The sequence below is a fragment of the Bombus fervidus genome, chromosome 8 (assembly GCF_041682495.2).
Source record: "Bombus fervidus isolate BK054 chromosome 8, iyBomFerv1, whole genome shotgun sequence".
Lineage (NCBI taxonomy): Eukaryota > Metazoa > Arthropoda > Insecta > Hymenoptera > Apidae > Bombus > Bombus fervidus.
The window spans coordinates 9,479,049-9,495,848 of record NC_091524.1 but is presented as its reverse complement, the minus strand read 5'-3'; the positions used below and the strand labels follow the sequence as shown (position 1 = coordinate 9,495,848).

Genomic DNA, 16,800 nt, shown 5'->3' with positions numbered 1-16,800 from the left:
CGGTTTTATGATACGATTTTGCGTTTTATGGGTGATCGTATTCCTAGATGTTTTATTGAATCTAGCAATGAACTTGATACGCGGTGAATTGTGTTGTTTATAACTTTCGTACTTGATTGCAGTTTATACGTCGACCAGATCATCGATCATCGTAGAAGTTCATTTATTAAATTTTAGTCAGCGATTAATTAAATGAAATCTTATCGACCGAATGCATTTGTATGATTGTAAAACGCTACTAGATGTTTATACGATAAATCATGCATAATGGGAAAAATCGGTGCATATGAGTTGTCTTGAATCGATTGTATTTAGTTATACTACTTGTCTTCTCACAAGTACAGATAAATAAAATTGTACCGTATCTTTGATCGGAATTAATCCGTATAAATTTTGGAATTTTTCCACAAGTATACGGTTCGTGTAAATTATTCAAATAATTCACCATTCGCTGATTTTAAATAGCATCGTTTAAATAATACAAGCTGACTACGCCAATCGAACAGTTAACGCAAACACGTCGTTTCAATTCAAACGGAAATCAGACTTATCATCCCATCGATTTATCAAACCGGCGTTTCGCGCGTTGATCGAGCGAGCCGGGATAATCGGTGCGATCGAGCAGCATGATCGTTTTCGTGATTATCGCCGTACAAACAGCGCCGACGCTCGAGATCTCACGCTGTGAGAATCGATCCTAGGAAATCGAAGAATCAGTGAAAAGAGGAGGAGGGAGGCGAACGAAGAAGAAAGAAGAAGGGAGAATTTTGCCCTCCAGGTCCTTCGTACTCCCTTTCCTTCTCTTTCATCTCAAGATGGACATTTTCTGCGGTCACAGTCGACGATTATTGGTTATTGCGCGGAACTGTTCTCCCCTGTTCCTCATGGGAACCAGTCAAAGCCGCTCGAATCATTTCCGTGTTTATTAGCCAGGCACTCGTCGTTCCTAATCCTCTTTTCAGGGTTCTGATCCCTCCAGGCTGATACGAAGGATGTAGATCTAAAAGAAACTTCTCGGATCACTGAGTTCATTCGTCGACAAATTAACACAACGTTACGATGTTTTTCTTTGGTACGCCTTCGATAAAATTTCGTTTGACGACCTGATGCTGAAAGTAATTTTCTAGCTTTTTTAATTGAGTTGGTACTGCAAAGGACTGGAGGGTAAATGTGCGTTGATGTTTAGAGAGGATAGTAAAAGAGGATTTATGAGGAGATAATGGGGGATTAACTTTTTGCTGGTAAGCAAAGTGTGTAAAAGTGTGTGGGTTCTTCTAGAGTTCTAGGAGAAGTGTTCTCTTCTCTTAAAAATAATTGTGATTTAATTGAAGAAATTTGACAGGCAAGTGAATACTGTAAGAGAAGTCCTGTTAAAGGTAATTGTGGTACTCTACGGGGTTTAATAGCAGAGATTTAAACTAGAAATGATAATAATTTTGCAAAGGAGACCTAAACGTCTTATGTCCAGATTTCTTTTTTCTTTTACTCCCTTCAAGGATACATTATGCATTATCTTCTGTGTATTACTTTTATAAAAATTGTCTAAGAAATAACCCTCGTTTAAAAGAAACGTCTTATTGATGTAAATTTTCTTTATTGACAAATCTCATGTACAACTCACTTCTATTCTCCTTTTTTTCCATCAAATCTCAGAATTCTCCTGGATATCTTAACAAGACACAGTGTGAAATTAACAAATCTAGTCCATCTCAGACCGATATCCGCTATCAAGACGCTCGGTTAACCTATTAAAGTTAGTAAAGTTAGTCTATCCATAATAATGGAAGAGTATCGCGAGACTCGCTCTCGCCGGATCTCCTTTAGATCGGAATCGAATAGCGGAGACGTCTAAATCGACACGCGGAAGAGACCAACGACCGACCGACTGGTCGAACCGCAGAGGAGGGATGCAACAGAAAAACGAAGAAAGAAATGGAGAATGGGATAAAAATAAAGAAGAACTTTGCAGCTCCTCGCGTGACTACGTTCGAACAGCCGACACGTAGGTACACGACGGGACCTGTCCGTGTTTATCAGCCATCACCGACGGCGAACCGCGCCGGAAACGTGGACGAACAGCGGCTCCTACGAGCAGATCGTTTCGAAAATACGACATGCGCCTCCGGGCCAGCTACCCTCCTGGATTACGCGCCGCGATCCACTTAAACGATCCCCGGCCACAGCGAGACCAGATTCGAACATGAATGACCGAACCTTGTAGTGATTCGATTTTTGTACCGAAGGATATGGTTCTGTAGCTTCTGTTTCCTCTTTTTTCTTTTCTTTTTTTTTTTCTGTTTCTTCTAAAGGGTTTGGGATTGAATTAAACGATACGATGGATATAGAGAATTAATTTGTTGTTTCAAGGTCATTCTTATTATTGGATGTAGAGTGGTTAGAATTCACTTTTTGAACGTCATAATTGGCAAATCTGGGTGATACTCTATGTATCTAATTTGGAATACTACTTAATAGTTCCTACAATTATTAGTTTGTGTATTATAATATAATTAATGATATCGAGAACCTGGAAATTATGAGGTGGAGAATTAATTTTGTGTTTTATAATTTTCTCCACCTGTTGATCTTAGGTTTCACTTTTAAAGTATCATAACTGGTGCCTAAATGTTAGTGTAATATCGTTGATAGTTTCAAGAATTGAGGTTAATTACTGACATCTATAGTATAGTTAGGGCGTGTATTCGCAAAAGTGTGATTCGATAAGACTAAGTACTCATTTACCAAGAAATTTTGTACGATTTTTACAACACGGACCTGACGATACGTTACGTACCATTACTCGAGTACAATTGACTCCTTTACAAAAACTGGTATTAAATTCAATAAATTAACCACTTGTTCTTTCATGGATTTCACGGGCGCGGTCGATCGATCAAGGTTCTCCTTGCTGCGTACAACAATGCAAAAGCGAGTTGCTCGACTCGGTCATAGAATTTGTAAGCGTAACAGTATCGTAGCGTAGTGAGCGAGGATACAGCGTTGTTAAACATGAGATCGCATTGGATCTCGCATGTAGCCGCGACTACACAGCGCATCGCATTAAAACGAGTCCGGAGGCGGTGGTGGTCCTCCTCCTGCGCAACCTTAAAGTTCTCTGCACAATATCCTCGAACGTCCGCACGCTCGCTTCCGCATATCATTTTCACGCTGTGGCGCGCGACCGCTCGTTCTTTCTGCGCCTACGTGCTCGCCTTTTAGCAGCTCTCAACGATTTAATAATCATCGCCGAACCACTTATCCGTTCCTCGTTTGCGCGTTACTTCCTCGATTCTAATGTAGTAATTACATGATTAGATGGAAGTCTAATTGGGGCCGTGTTACAGGCTGTCTCTAACAGGAAGAGTTAGATATACTCGTTGGTAGTGACTGTTTTACGGTAGGGGAAAGAATTTCTTGTTACAAGGACGAAAAAGTGTGCCGTGAAGTTCAGGTGTATCGTTGCAGTTGTTAGAAGTCACGCGAAAAATAATTCACGAATGATTCATGGGTACTGTTACAGTTTCTTTAAGATGACGTTATTTTGTCCATACGTTAGCGTGTAAATTAATTTAGTACTTTTACAGCCACTCGTTTTTGTATTTGTATTAATCTTCTCGATAAAGAGTTCAAATTTCTGGGTAGAAATTAAAATTACGACACAAGAACTGGTACTAGATATTTCGTGTAAGGAACGGATATGGCAACGTTCCCATATCAGGATTATTTGAGCGTAAAAATTTAAACGCCAATCGCTTAACCGGATTTACGTAACCCAGACTAGTAGCAGCGACAACGGAACCGGTAGGTGGATTCCAAGCTGTCGCCACTTTCTCGGAATCTTAAAATGTTCCGCGGTCGCAATTGCCTCAGCTTCCTTACCTTCTGGAACCGTCGAATTTAATGGCAGTTACTCTTCGTCGTTCGGACACTCTCGCTGATTGTGAACATTTAACTTATATTGAAAGGAGAAATAGTTACTAATAACTGTTACAAAAATGTCATTATTTTCTGTCAGTACAATTCCCTCGTAATATACTGTTGAGGTTATTAGATGTATGCGAATACAAAGGAACGCGTGGATAGATTGTAAGGTAGAAAATATACATTTGAAATACAAAGTGTAAGTACGAAGTTCGGAATATAATTGAGCTGATCCAGATCCACACGCTAGCAGCGTTACCCTGTGACTGAAAAACCCTGAAGCCAACGTTGCATGTGTACCGTTTATGGTTTGCCTTCGACGCAGTCTTTTGTCTATGCACTGTCGATGGCTTCAGTGCTTGAGAAAACTAAAGATCAGATGTAGAGTTTTGTTAGAAGTGATGACCACTTCAACATATACAATTCTATATTAATCGTTCTTTCAACGATTACAATCTTTCACGACGTTTTTCACGTTTAATATTGATCCTTTCTTTCGACCGAAGGAATCTCAAAGAATTTCTTGGAACAATAAATGGATAATACGTATATATTCATTCAAAAATTTAATTCCATTCATATTCCAAACACGGAAAAAGAATAACATCATTTTGGAAAACATCATAGAGAAGAGAATTGGTGAATATCTACGTAAGAATTGGAGAAATCGCAAAAATAAAGAAAAGAATGTCAAATATTTGTATGCATCCATGATACTTCAAGTACAAAACGAAGACACCGAGCTAGTAGATACCAAGTTACCAACGTTCACGCGAAACTTAGCTGTAGAAGAAAGATCGACAGAAGTTCCCCGGAGACCAAGGACTTCCTCGAAGCTGTCGATCCGCGTCGATGGGAATTTGTCCGAGGGAACGAGGCGAGAAAGCCAGGCGGGGAAGGGAGGAGCCCGCTGGCGGTGGACTAGCACGAGGACGAACAGTAACGAGAGATATGCTATTACCCAGGTTCCTGGTACCTCGATTAATTGGCCTGTACAGTTAAAGGAGAGTCGGGAGGGGGTCCTCATCGATCGGCCGCGGCCCTCTCACGGTTAATTTATTGCCAGGCTGGACTCGGTGTCGTGTTGTCTCGGCCGCGATCACGACACCGCAAATGAAGACTTTTATGCTAAACGACCAAGCCGAGCAGGTGGAGGAGAACGTGCCGCGTGGATCCATTAATTACCGCCGGTTGGTACACGGGATCGAGCGAAGCAAAGCCGATTTCGAAGAAGACGAGGCGCGAACGAGCTGATAACACCGACGATGTTTCACGTTATACACAGTGTTTTACATTATTTTTACAAGTTTACATCGGTTTACGTAGGTTAGCGGGTTGCAGTTAGGTTTTATAGGTCGTTTAGGTAGGCTTCTCTTGCATGAATTACAATTTTTAAGAGTTTACTACTGTAATATTGAGATTAGCAGGTTGCAAATGCCAGCTCTGTTGGTAAATGTCAGTCAGTAAAAGTAAGTTGTACGATTCGTTTAACTTTGCCACATACTTCCAGTCATTTGCGGATCAATGATATTTTTCTATCGTTGAGACGATTTGTTTCGTTTGCCGAGAATATGAAAGGATCGTTAATTATGCTGTATCATCATCGTCATTAAGGTTGATCGTTTGCTTTCCGCAGATTTAAATCACGTATCGAACTATGTGATTCTCAAAAGAGTTTAATTAGACACTTTGGTACTAGGATTAAGAGATTTTTTCAAATAAATTCAACGATCTTGGTTTTTGAGCGATCCAAGTATGAATATCCTCTTTTTGTCTGTTTGAAATATAAAAATTCAAAGACTGTAACAATAATAAGTAGACTTTTTTTGGTTTCTCACTACGTTAGGATTGTAACATGTTTCTCTGGTAATTGTCATAGCGAACCACTCGCATCGGTCGATTTTTCAATTAGCACGTGTCCTTTCGGCTTCATTAGCGCGCTTTCACTTCCTGCTGCGGCTCGTAAAACTATCTCCGCGACTAATCGATTCGCGTTTTAGATTAATGCAACCTCGATAACAGTTTCTGCCTGCAGGCATCGCGATCCACGTGTAAATCCAAATTCATCGACATTAATATTATCGTGTACTATTATATAAGCGATAATCCTATTCGAGAAGAAACGAAAAAAATTTTTAATTATGATAGCGAAAGAGCAATGAAAAATCCAAAAATTTTAAGTCTTCTTCGAAGCAAGCATGATTGCAAAAGATAGATAAAAGGTCATCGTTCATAAATATGTTAATGACCAACGATCAATAATATATACGTAGATGTATAATGTATATTATGTTCCTCGGAACAATAAAGAATAATTATTTCTCTGACCTTGAAACGCTTAGCCAGTGATCGACGCATCTCCTTTCCGAGGATTATCCAGTCTCCTAAAAAAAGAAAAAACATATAATATTTCTCTCAGACCATTGAAAGATAATGACCATTATAATAATTAATACATAGTACATTCGTCATTTTCGTAAAAACTATACAATTTTGTATCGTTCGTTCAAAATTATTCAATTTCTCCTGTGTCAAATATATCAAACCTTTCGACTCAAACGCAACATTTATCGATTGATGTAATCGAAGAAAGAAGATGGAAAAGAAGAAGAAGAGAAAGAGAGAGAGTTACGAAATTCAACGAGCGTCAGTCACGTTCGACAAAAGGATGCAGCTGACTCGGTCGTTTATTCAAGTAGACGCGCGTAGATCTGTCGGAGCCAACGTTTATACGATGTCGTGACATAAGATTCAACCGTGAGTGACTTGGTGGAGGCGTGAACGGGGTGTTGATTGAGCGGTAAGATCAGTGGAGCGCGAATTCATCCAACCTCTTTCCCCAGAAGGCAACGGCCATCTAAAATAAACCGTTTATGCTAATACACGGACGGCGGATAAATCGTTTGCAACGCGGCCTCGTCGACTACTTGAAATTGCAGATAATTTCGACGCGGCTACTGGCTGGCCAGTGCCATGATCGAGTGATCGAGCGCAACGATGCGTGCCACGGGTAAACCGTGAGCCGATATTCGCTCGCTCGTTTCGTTAATTGACGTTCACGGAGCCTTGGTTAGAGAGCAAGATCGGTTTCGCCGTTCAGGAATAACGACACTCTTATTCGTTGCTACTGGAATTGTTACGATTCATATTTTTGATCGTTTAAATCGTCGCTTCCTTTATTATTTTTTATTATCTAAGGACGCATTAAGTGGTAACTAGTACTGAGAGCGTTTTTACAATTTCAACATGGAAACATCCGTACTACGTGTCTGAAATGTAAATCACCGCTAAGCCATAACACGTGTTTGAGAGATCGAGGCGCTAATTTACGTCGAGTAATAAAATCGGCTCGTATTAATTGCACTCGTAAAAGTTGAATTACAAGTGGAACAATCGGGATCTAGCGTAGTTACGATATTTCCTTGACCTCACCCGATCGATCTCAGGCAGCCCATATCGGCCGGACACTCGGGAAATTACAAGTAACGTGATATATCCGCACTTCGAGAAGGCTGTTGGGAAATAAACCTTTTCCTCGTGGAACACACAGCATGATAAAATATCGTCGAAACTTTCTAAAATGTCGTTCTCGATTTTATTCACTGGATCGTGTATCTTATCTTTCCTAACTATCGAGAGATAAGGAAACTACGACAAACTATTGCGAATTGATATAGCTTTATAAATGAAATCGAAGCCTTTTCGTGCAAAATCCAACGTTTATTTATGCTTCGTGGAATATTAATTTAATCACTGAAATAATATTTTTTATTTTGTAAAATATTAGAAATTGTTATTATATAGGCAATTATTTGAATTTAAAACGGTATATTAGCAACAAGTATATGTAAAAGCAGCGAATTAATTTACACGCGTGATATTTCAGTTGGGAAAATTAGTACGTTCGTTTCTAGGAAAATTTCAAGGTACAATGGCAGATACGAAATAGAATGGCGATGAAAGTTGCAACTTGTAGCTTGATCTATGTTTCATTGCAACCTATATTACGTTAACTCTCGAGCTTTTGTGCTAATATGTTGACTCACTGTAGGGTAAACCGGCGTGTGTTTCACCCGGAGCACCGCGCAACATTATGGAGAAGGTCACCAGAACGGTATACCATGCTCCTCCCGCGGTAATCCTATTATCCTCGACAATGGATTGCGCAATGCGAATAGAAACGTCGAGCCATTTCCATAACTCGGCGACCGGGCTCGGGCGGTCATATACACCTTTCTCCGCAAGGACAGTCGAAACCATATTTATACTTGTTCTAATAATATCTTGTCTTCTCGTGAAATAAATACATCTTCATAACTCTACAAGTAGATGAAGAAAACAAGGAAACTGTAGCGGACTCTCTGGCTGACTGGAATCTTGAAATTGCCACTCTTACGTATTATTAAAAATGTTTACCGCATAGATAATACGCGTAAGTACGATGATCAAAGAAATTATACGATACCGCTTACAGTGAAAATGATCATCTAGAAGCCCTGAATTGAAATACAATCATCGACGCACTTCTATATGCTGCAAGATATAAAATATTAATAAAATAAAATTAATAAATATAAAATATTATACTATGTATGAGCATATGTATTCGTGTGTAAAAGTTCATAGAAGATTATATCTCAAAATTAAGTTCATTTATCCACACGTATTGTATTTATAATATGATATTCTACTCAGCTTTGCTATCTTCTTACGCTTGCATGAAACAATTTATGAAAGTGTACTTATACTCAACGGATTAATACCGATCCACGCCCATCGTCTATAGCGGCGGAAGACTCACGTGCGAAGACAAAGTCCGAAGACGAGGTTCCATCACGCGAACCGTCTGACCCCGACGGGCCATTTCTACTGCAACGTATTTCCTCGTATAGCCGTTCTCGAGCAACGGGCCTCGCGGTATATACGAGGGGTCATATCGCGTTACTCGTAATTCCGCCGGCGTGTCCGTCGTCGAGTAGCTCAAGCTATACCAAAGGAAAGCGTGCTGTAGCTCTTACGATGTGAAGGTAGGGTGTGGGGTAAGGGGATCGCGTAGGTAGCATTAGTCGTTCGATCGAGTTGCTCTTGTTGCTGGTAATGCCGCTCGGATAGCGGAATGCGCGAATTCTTTGGAAAGCAACAGGCTGCCGTGGCGCTGGCTTCAGGTGCTACACAGCGAACAACACGATCGACCAGATGGCGAAGACGAAGGTGAGGGAACTGTAGGCGTCCTTGCCTCTGGGGACAGGAACGCGCAGACCCTCCGGAACTAGCGACTGACCTCTTAAACGCCACCTCGAGCACGCCTCTATAGCCCTGATCCTTCCGAGCAGATAGGAGAAATTTTATATCCATCGTTGCCTCCGGTCACCAAGCTTGCCAGGGATGCGCCGTCTCGTGGGTGGTCTCGCCACTTTCATTCCGATTTGAGGCAGCCTTTCGATCAATCTTTTGCAGTTTGTGATTGTTTTTTAGCGATCATGAATTGGCGTGGTTCGGGTTTATCGAGAATTACGTTTAGGGATGACGATGAAAATTTTTTAGTCCCTGTTTTTGGTCGTAGTGTCAGTTTTGTAAAAATCGAAAATTTATGAATTTTCAAGATTAAAAGTACCGTGAAGTTTTTATTAAAATACCAGCTACGTCGAGTTATCGCATATCAAGTTGTGGAAATTTCCTAACCTCAAAACTAACACATTGACTCGATTTCGCATAAAAGGGACGAGTCGACGAAATTTCTAATCCTCAAAACTTAATACAAATGGAACCATTTTACTGAAAGTAGCTGTCACAGTTTAAATTTTACTGCAACACCGTAAAGTTCAAGAATTCTTGAGAATTCCTCGATCTTAGAAATAATCCATTATCTCCAAGCTTGAAAACCAGATTTAAACAATATCGTTATAATTTTCTCAAAACCATCTAACGCCAAATACAAATATTCTCGTGTACAATCATTGAGCCTAGAACCTTTCTAATTACCCGGAAGCATCGAGGAATTTCAACGAAAGTGACGTACGAGGCTCATGTCCGACCAAAGAACGGGTCCAACGGATCGCAGGTGCATCAACCGCTGAGAAGATCGAAAGGGAGAGTGCTGCTGGTGAGGCCAGGTCATGGTTGGGCCCGGGAGCTACAATTGAGAGTTTTAGTGGGCCTGGTCCGCTTCGAACCGGGTATAATTTGCCTGGCTATGAGGTTCCTCTTCTCCTCCTTCTTATCGATTCAACAACGGCTAGCCGCGAAAGACGCACGATGAAGAAAGCAGATAATTGCCAAGATCGGATCTAATTAGCATGGCAGGCGAGTCTCTGGCTTGTGATGACGATACAATTTCGAGCCGTGCTAGGGGGGATTTGTTGAAATTACACGTGCGCACGACTAATAATGCCCCGTGGCCTGCAGAGCGGGCATAACAATGCACGGAGGAGCGACTTAATAGCCGATGTTGCAAGCTCGATATTATTTCTTCTATCTTGTGCCAATGGAGGCCATGCTATACGTCTCGGAAGCGGCTTCTTTCCGAGCTGATGGCTTCCCGGTTTTCATCGAGGAAGTTTCACGGAAAGAAAACCGATCCTTCTTATCTCTTCTGTTCCTTGAGCCGAGATTGGATCGAGTATGTCGACAAATAAATTCAAATCTGACTAGAACATCTCTCGAATACTTTACTGTGATTACTACTGTAAATGATATGTTGAATCGTTTTTAGCTTTTCTTTGTTTCAACGGCATAGAAAGAGTACAGTGTGAATTTCAGTATACAAAGGAAAATTTGATAGATTCGTTGCGATGTTCGATCTCTCGCCTTATGGTTCTTCCTACGGGTATTTACATCAACCTTAACGATTCTATGTTTCTTATCTTCTTAATATTATGTCTGAAGCAATTATACACAGTAATTCACCACCGTATAATTTGGAATTAAAGACAGAGTGAAAAGTGATCGTCTTTGCTATAGTTGATTCTGGATATTACAGACTCAGACTCTGTTCTATCGTCTGATCTTTAGTAGATTCAGTCCTAAGTAAGATAGATTTTTTACAACTATCTAAGAAGATGTGAATGGTACTTTCGAGTATAGCGGAACCTCGATTGAATACGCTGAAATTTCCTGCAAATATCTCAATCTTTTACAGCTATAATAAGAAACAAATATCGTAATTCTGAACTTATACTAAAAGTAGTGTGACTACGCATTGAGCTTGATCCCACTACAACTAAAGTATTAACTTCGTTTTTATAAAACTAAAGCATTGAAAACTGGCTTAAAAGGAACTCAACGTTAAAGACACGGTCGAAGAGGAAAACAAAGATCCCATCGATCTAACGACAGAGCCCGGTGGGTCCAATACAGTCATTAGCCCGAGGCGAACGGCCTAATGACGATGATGCGCGCAGCTGCACTCTGACTGGCCCCCACGTACAGATCGCGGGCACACGCTCGAGCCGCGAACACGCGCGAACACGCCGCTGCCATGATTTTATTATCGATGCTATTGAATACCGCCTCTCAACCGGCCGTATATACATGCTCGAAGCTCCGACGAACCTTCTTCCGGGCTTTAAGGCCTGCTGCCGCGCCTTTATGTAGCGGATGCGGCTCGTTCCCGTTTCTCCCTGCTCAGAGAGAGTCCAGTTGCTGCTCCGTTGCCTGAGTGAACGTTGCCTCCTGTATATACCTACACTACCACTCATAAATATACATAAGTCATATAAGCGGACAGTTTGGTCTATTTGTATTAACAATACGTGAATGATATTGAAATTTTTGAATTCATAGGAAACTAGCGATCAAAAGCAACGGTCATTATCTTCTTGCAAAATCGATAGATGTATAATATGTGATATGAAAATTGTTTATTTAAAATTGTATCGACGATGCATTACAATTAAATACTCCGATGCGTTAAACGAGATTAAATATCGTCGCCTTGGTTAATCGTATAAAATTAATCGTATAAACCATTTTGCAACCACTGCAAAACATATGTATCCTTTCTTTTGATTTAACACCAAATGACAATAAAACGTTTAACGCTGTATTAATTTGCACAATAAAAGACGATAGCTTTTCACTCGTTGAACAACAAGACTAATTCATAATACTTGACACACACGAATATCAGTATCTTTGTTACACGTAAACCTTAAAAAGTAAATTCTATCGTGTTACGACAGTTTTCGTAAAAAACAGATTCATTCTGGTCGTCTCTCTACCCTCTGCAATTTTTTAGATTAAACATTTTATCAAATCTAAGCAAACATCCACACGTACTTACTTTCGAGCGGTAGCATATGCTCTGAGAGCGGCTGGAGATATGCAATCTGTGGCCTTTATCGCGCGACCGAACTGAAATTCCACCGACCGATCTCTGATCCTGCCTACCTGTCGACGATCGGCCAGACGATCGAATCGTCTGCGCGATAAACGCGCGATCTGCTTAGAAGATGTTCGATACTCCGCCCTCGGCACACGCACAGGCTAACATATATACTAACGTATTCCATCGTGCCGCTTCCGAGCTTGTTATCTCGTGATCATTGCCTCGGACTCGCCTAACGCCTGATAAGCGGGGAGGTTGTTTCTAACGGGACTGTTAATTACTATTTGTCCGACGACGCTATGGTGAAAAGGGTTCTGACATTTGCAGAGACGGTGCCTTTGGTGCCGTTATGAGTGCAATCCAGTTTGGTTTTGTTGCTCGACGATGACATTCGTTCGAGAAGAGGTTCCAGGATGATACATAGTATCTGGTGTCTTTGAACGTGATACGAGTCTATGTTTCGATTTTATTGCACGCGAGAGTTTGAAAAAATGCAAGATTTAAGAAACTTTAAGATTTAAGAAAGGCACCATTAAAGGAATTTTAAATACTCGACATTCCGAGAGTCGAATTTTTAATTTCTAGAAAGTCGAACGCTTGTAATTAGGAATAATAACAATTTCTATTTCTCATCTTTCTGTTTCTTTACTTCTTTACTTTCCTCGAAATTACTCAAATTTTGACTTTCTCTCTTTCCTAAGTTCTTCTTCCTCATTTCTCCAGAAATTTTCCAAATTTCTATTTTCTTGCTTTCCAAGTTTCCCGCGCTTTCTCTCTTGTCACATTCCAGAACATTCTAGCGTCTCGATTTATAGCTTCCTATAAACATCCTCTTTGTTCTGTTTAATTAGCAATTAAACCCGCTAACTGATAAGTGGTGTAGGACGTTCGAAACGAAGAGACAAGTATACAGCACTGACTGGAACGCGGTTAACGGCGAGCTTTCGAAGTCGCCACTGGCCCGATATATCATGTAAATAAGCTGTTCGAGCGGTTATTAGCGTCGTTCCGTGCGGACCGAGGAGAGAACTCCGGTTGGCAGTAATGAAATGCCGCGTCGGCAGTGAAAATCGAGGAAACGGCCAAGTAAGATTCGCCTAACAAGCTGACAATCCAGAATTTCTAGCGCGACCCATAATCCTGTTCAGCTATTTAAGGACATTGGCCGTTTACGGTGTTCCATGACTTTAATTCAACTCGGTCTGGATAGTTAAGGGACTCGTTTCGCGCGTTTTCGGCTTGTTTCTGCGGGAAACTTGCCCGCAGTTTAAGTTTGCTACTCAATCAAACCCTGTTGCTAGTGGAATACTTTCTGCCTATGGGAAAGTCGTGTATCATATCCCGGCATTTATCAAATTTCACATAACAATAGGATTCCGAACGATTCCTATTTCTGATTTTCTACAATCTATAAGCAAAATGATTCTATGGATTATATTTTACTTGAAAGAAAGTGAGAATGTATCGTTTGATGAAATTTCAATGTGTCACAAGGAATCTTTCAAGCCAGATCTCTACAAGCTGATATCAATCGAATCAAACTGATTTATCCTTTACGTTCGTCGAGTTCGCCATTTATACGAAGAAAATTCATTAAATGATAGCATTTAGTAGATTCTTCCTCACACACCACAATGTCTCTTCGTTCTTTAACATATCTCGAACATAACAAAAATTTCACCCAAGACTACCTCCACAGTGACGTAATAACCGAACGAAAGCAATCTATCGATTCTTTCTAGCCACCAAGTCTCTCTTAATAAAAGACCCTCTTCGTCCGCGTATCTCCGTAGAAATCGCACGATATAACCGTCGGAGCAATCGAGTGCATCATTACTGGTCGGATGATGAAGCTAACAAAGTAGATGAATTTACGAGCGGGCAATTTCTCTCCGGATGGAACGGTACCGAGCTGCCTCGAGGATGTTCGAGTGTCTCTTGCATCCTTGGCGTCGTTTCCTATCGTGTTTTGAGGAAGTCGTGCAAGCGGCTCGCGAACACCGAGATAAGAAGAGGAAGGAGGCGAAGACCGGCCCAAGTTTTGCCATGGGTCTTAAGGACAACGGTTCCGAGAAGTGCAAGAGAACTGTAATCGTTTGCCCCGGCGGCCGTTGCAGTATACGAATCACTGTCGGCAGAAAAGTAGCAGCCCACGGGCTCGGCAATTTCCGTAAATACACAGTGAAAACAGCATCGTCCGAAAGGGGGAGAGGCCTCTCTCGCGGACAGGCGCAAGAAGACAAGAGAAGAAACGGCTTCAGGAAGTGGTTCTAATAGTTTCTTTCCTCTCTCCTCATTCGCAAGGGCAAACGAAGTTGACCGAGTCTCGCGATCGAAAATCGACACTTGGATATCGAACGTTGATCGCGATTCCAAGGGTTTAAACGATCGTTTCGGTCTGCAACGCTGTGGGATAATTGTAATGTCGTCACTTGAACGTAGTCGTTGGCGGAACCAGAGTTTAACCTTTTGCCACGACTCGTGATCGATCGTGTGTCAAGGATTAGGGAGAGTTTGATCGGTTCTTTATTTGGTTTTTAACTTGTTAAACGGACACCTGGTCGGTTGATCCGTCGATCGAATTGTCGGTCTCTTAGATATCGTAATGTCTTCGTTTCTTGTTGGCTTTGTTAATACTGAAAAGTTCACACCAATAACGAATAAAAATAGTTTGTTGTAACGTCACAAATATCTTGATTTCTGTAAGTTTCAGAAAACTGTACAATCTAAACGAATAAATACTGACGAGAAAAATAGTGAACGAATTCTTGGAATTCTCTTAGCTACGGTGTTTAAAACAGAAAAACAGAATTGGGTAACGTGAATTAAATGAAAAAGGAACTGCAACTAAAAAGACCGAGAAACAGACTATTAAATCGTTACGCAGATATTATATCCGAGGGACGTTTTTCGAGAGAGCTCGGTCACGTTCGTCACGGAAGTCAGCTTCCGTCTCATTGGGCGGGCCAGCTTGTTGCACTTCGCCGGCGACAAGTTCCCCGGTCGCGAGCGTGCACCGAGGACGGTCGACGTGTATACGTATCGATAATTTATTCGAAATGGGATGCAAGGCGAGCGGCGCAAAGTCGTGCAGCCTACCGATCGCCGACCGTATGACTTTTCTGGCCGCCGCAGCGGCTCCGCGAACCGAGAAATCGTTTCTCGGATCAGCACCGCTATAAGAGGCGAGGCGACGAGTCACCTGGACGCGTGGACGCTTCCAACTTGCGACTTCTCAATGAAAGAAGCTACTCGATTCCGTAGAAACGAACGTTCGATCCTGTGCGCTACTTCGTGGAAACGCGAACGTCTCTATCTGAAATTGCCAGTCGCTGCGCGCACTTATGCGAATCGTGAGATTTACGAGCGACGATCACGGCAAATTGGATCCTACTCCCTGTTCGGTTGCTTCCCTGGATGCTGGAACGTTCGATACGACGCAATATATGCGCTGTCGTCAGTAATTCGAATCGCAGCTGTGACGATTGAACATGGGATGATATTTTGAGCGAAGTTGAGGGGCAAAGTGTCGAGAGAGATTGGAATTTTTAACGTGATATAGTAAAATCGATACGTTAATGAGCATTTGTATTAATTGAGAAATATTGAATTTTAAGCTTTCAACCTTTTAATCGCCTCGGCCGAGTACTTGACAATTTGGAAGTAGAAAAATTGCAAATGTATAATCATCGTACCGATGGTGGGGCTAACAATTGGAATTTCAAGAAAAACAGGATATATTTGTAAGGAAGTTCGATTTGAACTGTAATTTCAAGCTGAATATTAAGCCACGTGGAAGTCAAACTAATTCATTTTATCGACGACAGCCATTTACTTTCTATAATAACTTGAGCACTATATTCTAGTGATAAAATTAAGAACGTAATTTAATGCAATTTTCAATTACAAAATATAAATTACGTACAATGTTTCAATATTATTTCACCAATACGTTCTCGCAGCATGAAGCACAGCTAATGCTCATTTAAATAAAAATTATCTTCAAATGTATACATGTAACTACAAAAAGCCGTCTGAAAATGTAGAGCATAATTATTAAATTATTCGATCAGGCAACTGGAAAATAAAGAATAAAGGCTGACGAAGGAATCGAAAGCTATCGATCATTCCATGAATACGAGCAACGAGACCACTGAAGGAAAAATTAATCGTCGCATTAAGGTTGCTTGGCTACCGACGGTGAACGCTTAATGGCAACACCTCTCGAGTATATCCATGAAATAGCGTGGTGCGCGGAGAGACGACCATTAGCCAGGATCGTTGTCGTTACGTTGTTACGCGCTGAATTCATCCGCTTTTTGCCCGCGATTGGGCGGGATCGCGAGGCGCGAGCGGCGATCCGTGCGAGCCTGAATCCGACTAGCTTGTCCAATCTAGCGGAGCAGGGAACGACTAATGATGAAGGATACCGCTTTCAGTTGCGTGGAAAAACGACCAATCGGATAGAAGAACCTGGCAAAAACCATCTGAAATTACTCCTCGAGAGACCCTTGTTCTCGTCGCAGCTGGTTCGGTGAAGTATATTCTCGATG

The 16,800-nt window shown here is 41.3% G+C and overlaps 2 protein-coding genes across 8 annotated transcripts in view; one reads left to right on the top strand and one right to left on the bottom strand.

Moving 5' to 3' along the window:
• The window catches only part of Sv (paired box protein shaven), a 197,099-nt gene that overhangs the window by 96,172 nt on the left and 84,127 nt on the right, over positions 1-16,800 (top strand). The window lies entirely within an intron of this gene.
• Positions 1-16,800, bottom strand: part of LOC139989889 (uncharacterized) — a 203,826-nt gene that overhangs the window by 137,232 nt on the left and 49,794 nt on the right. For both annotated transcript variants that reach the window (XR_011800437.1, XR_011800436.1), the window contains exon 2: positions 6,250-6,305. The gene's annotated coding sequence lies outside the window, so the exon portion shown is untranslated. The remainder of the gene's footprint in view (positions 1-6,249; positions 6,306-16,800) is intronic.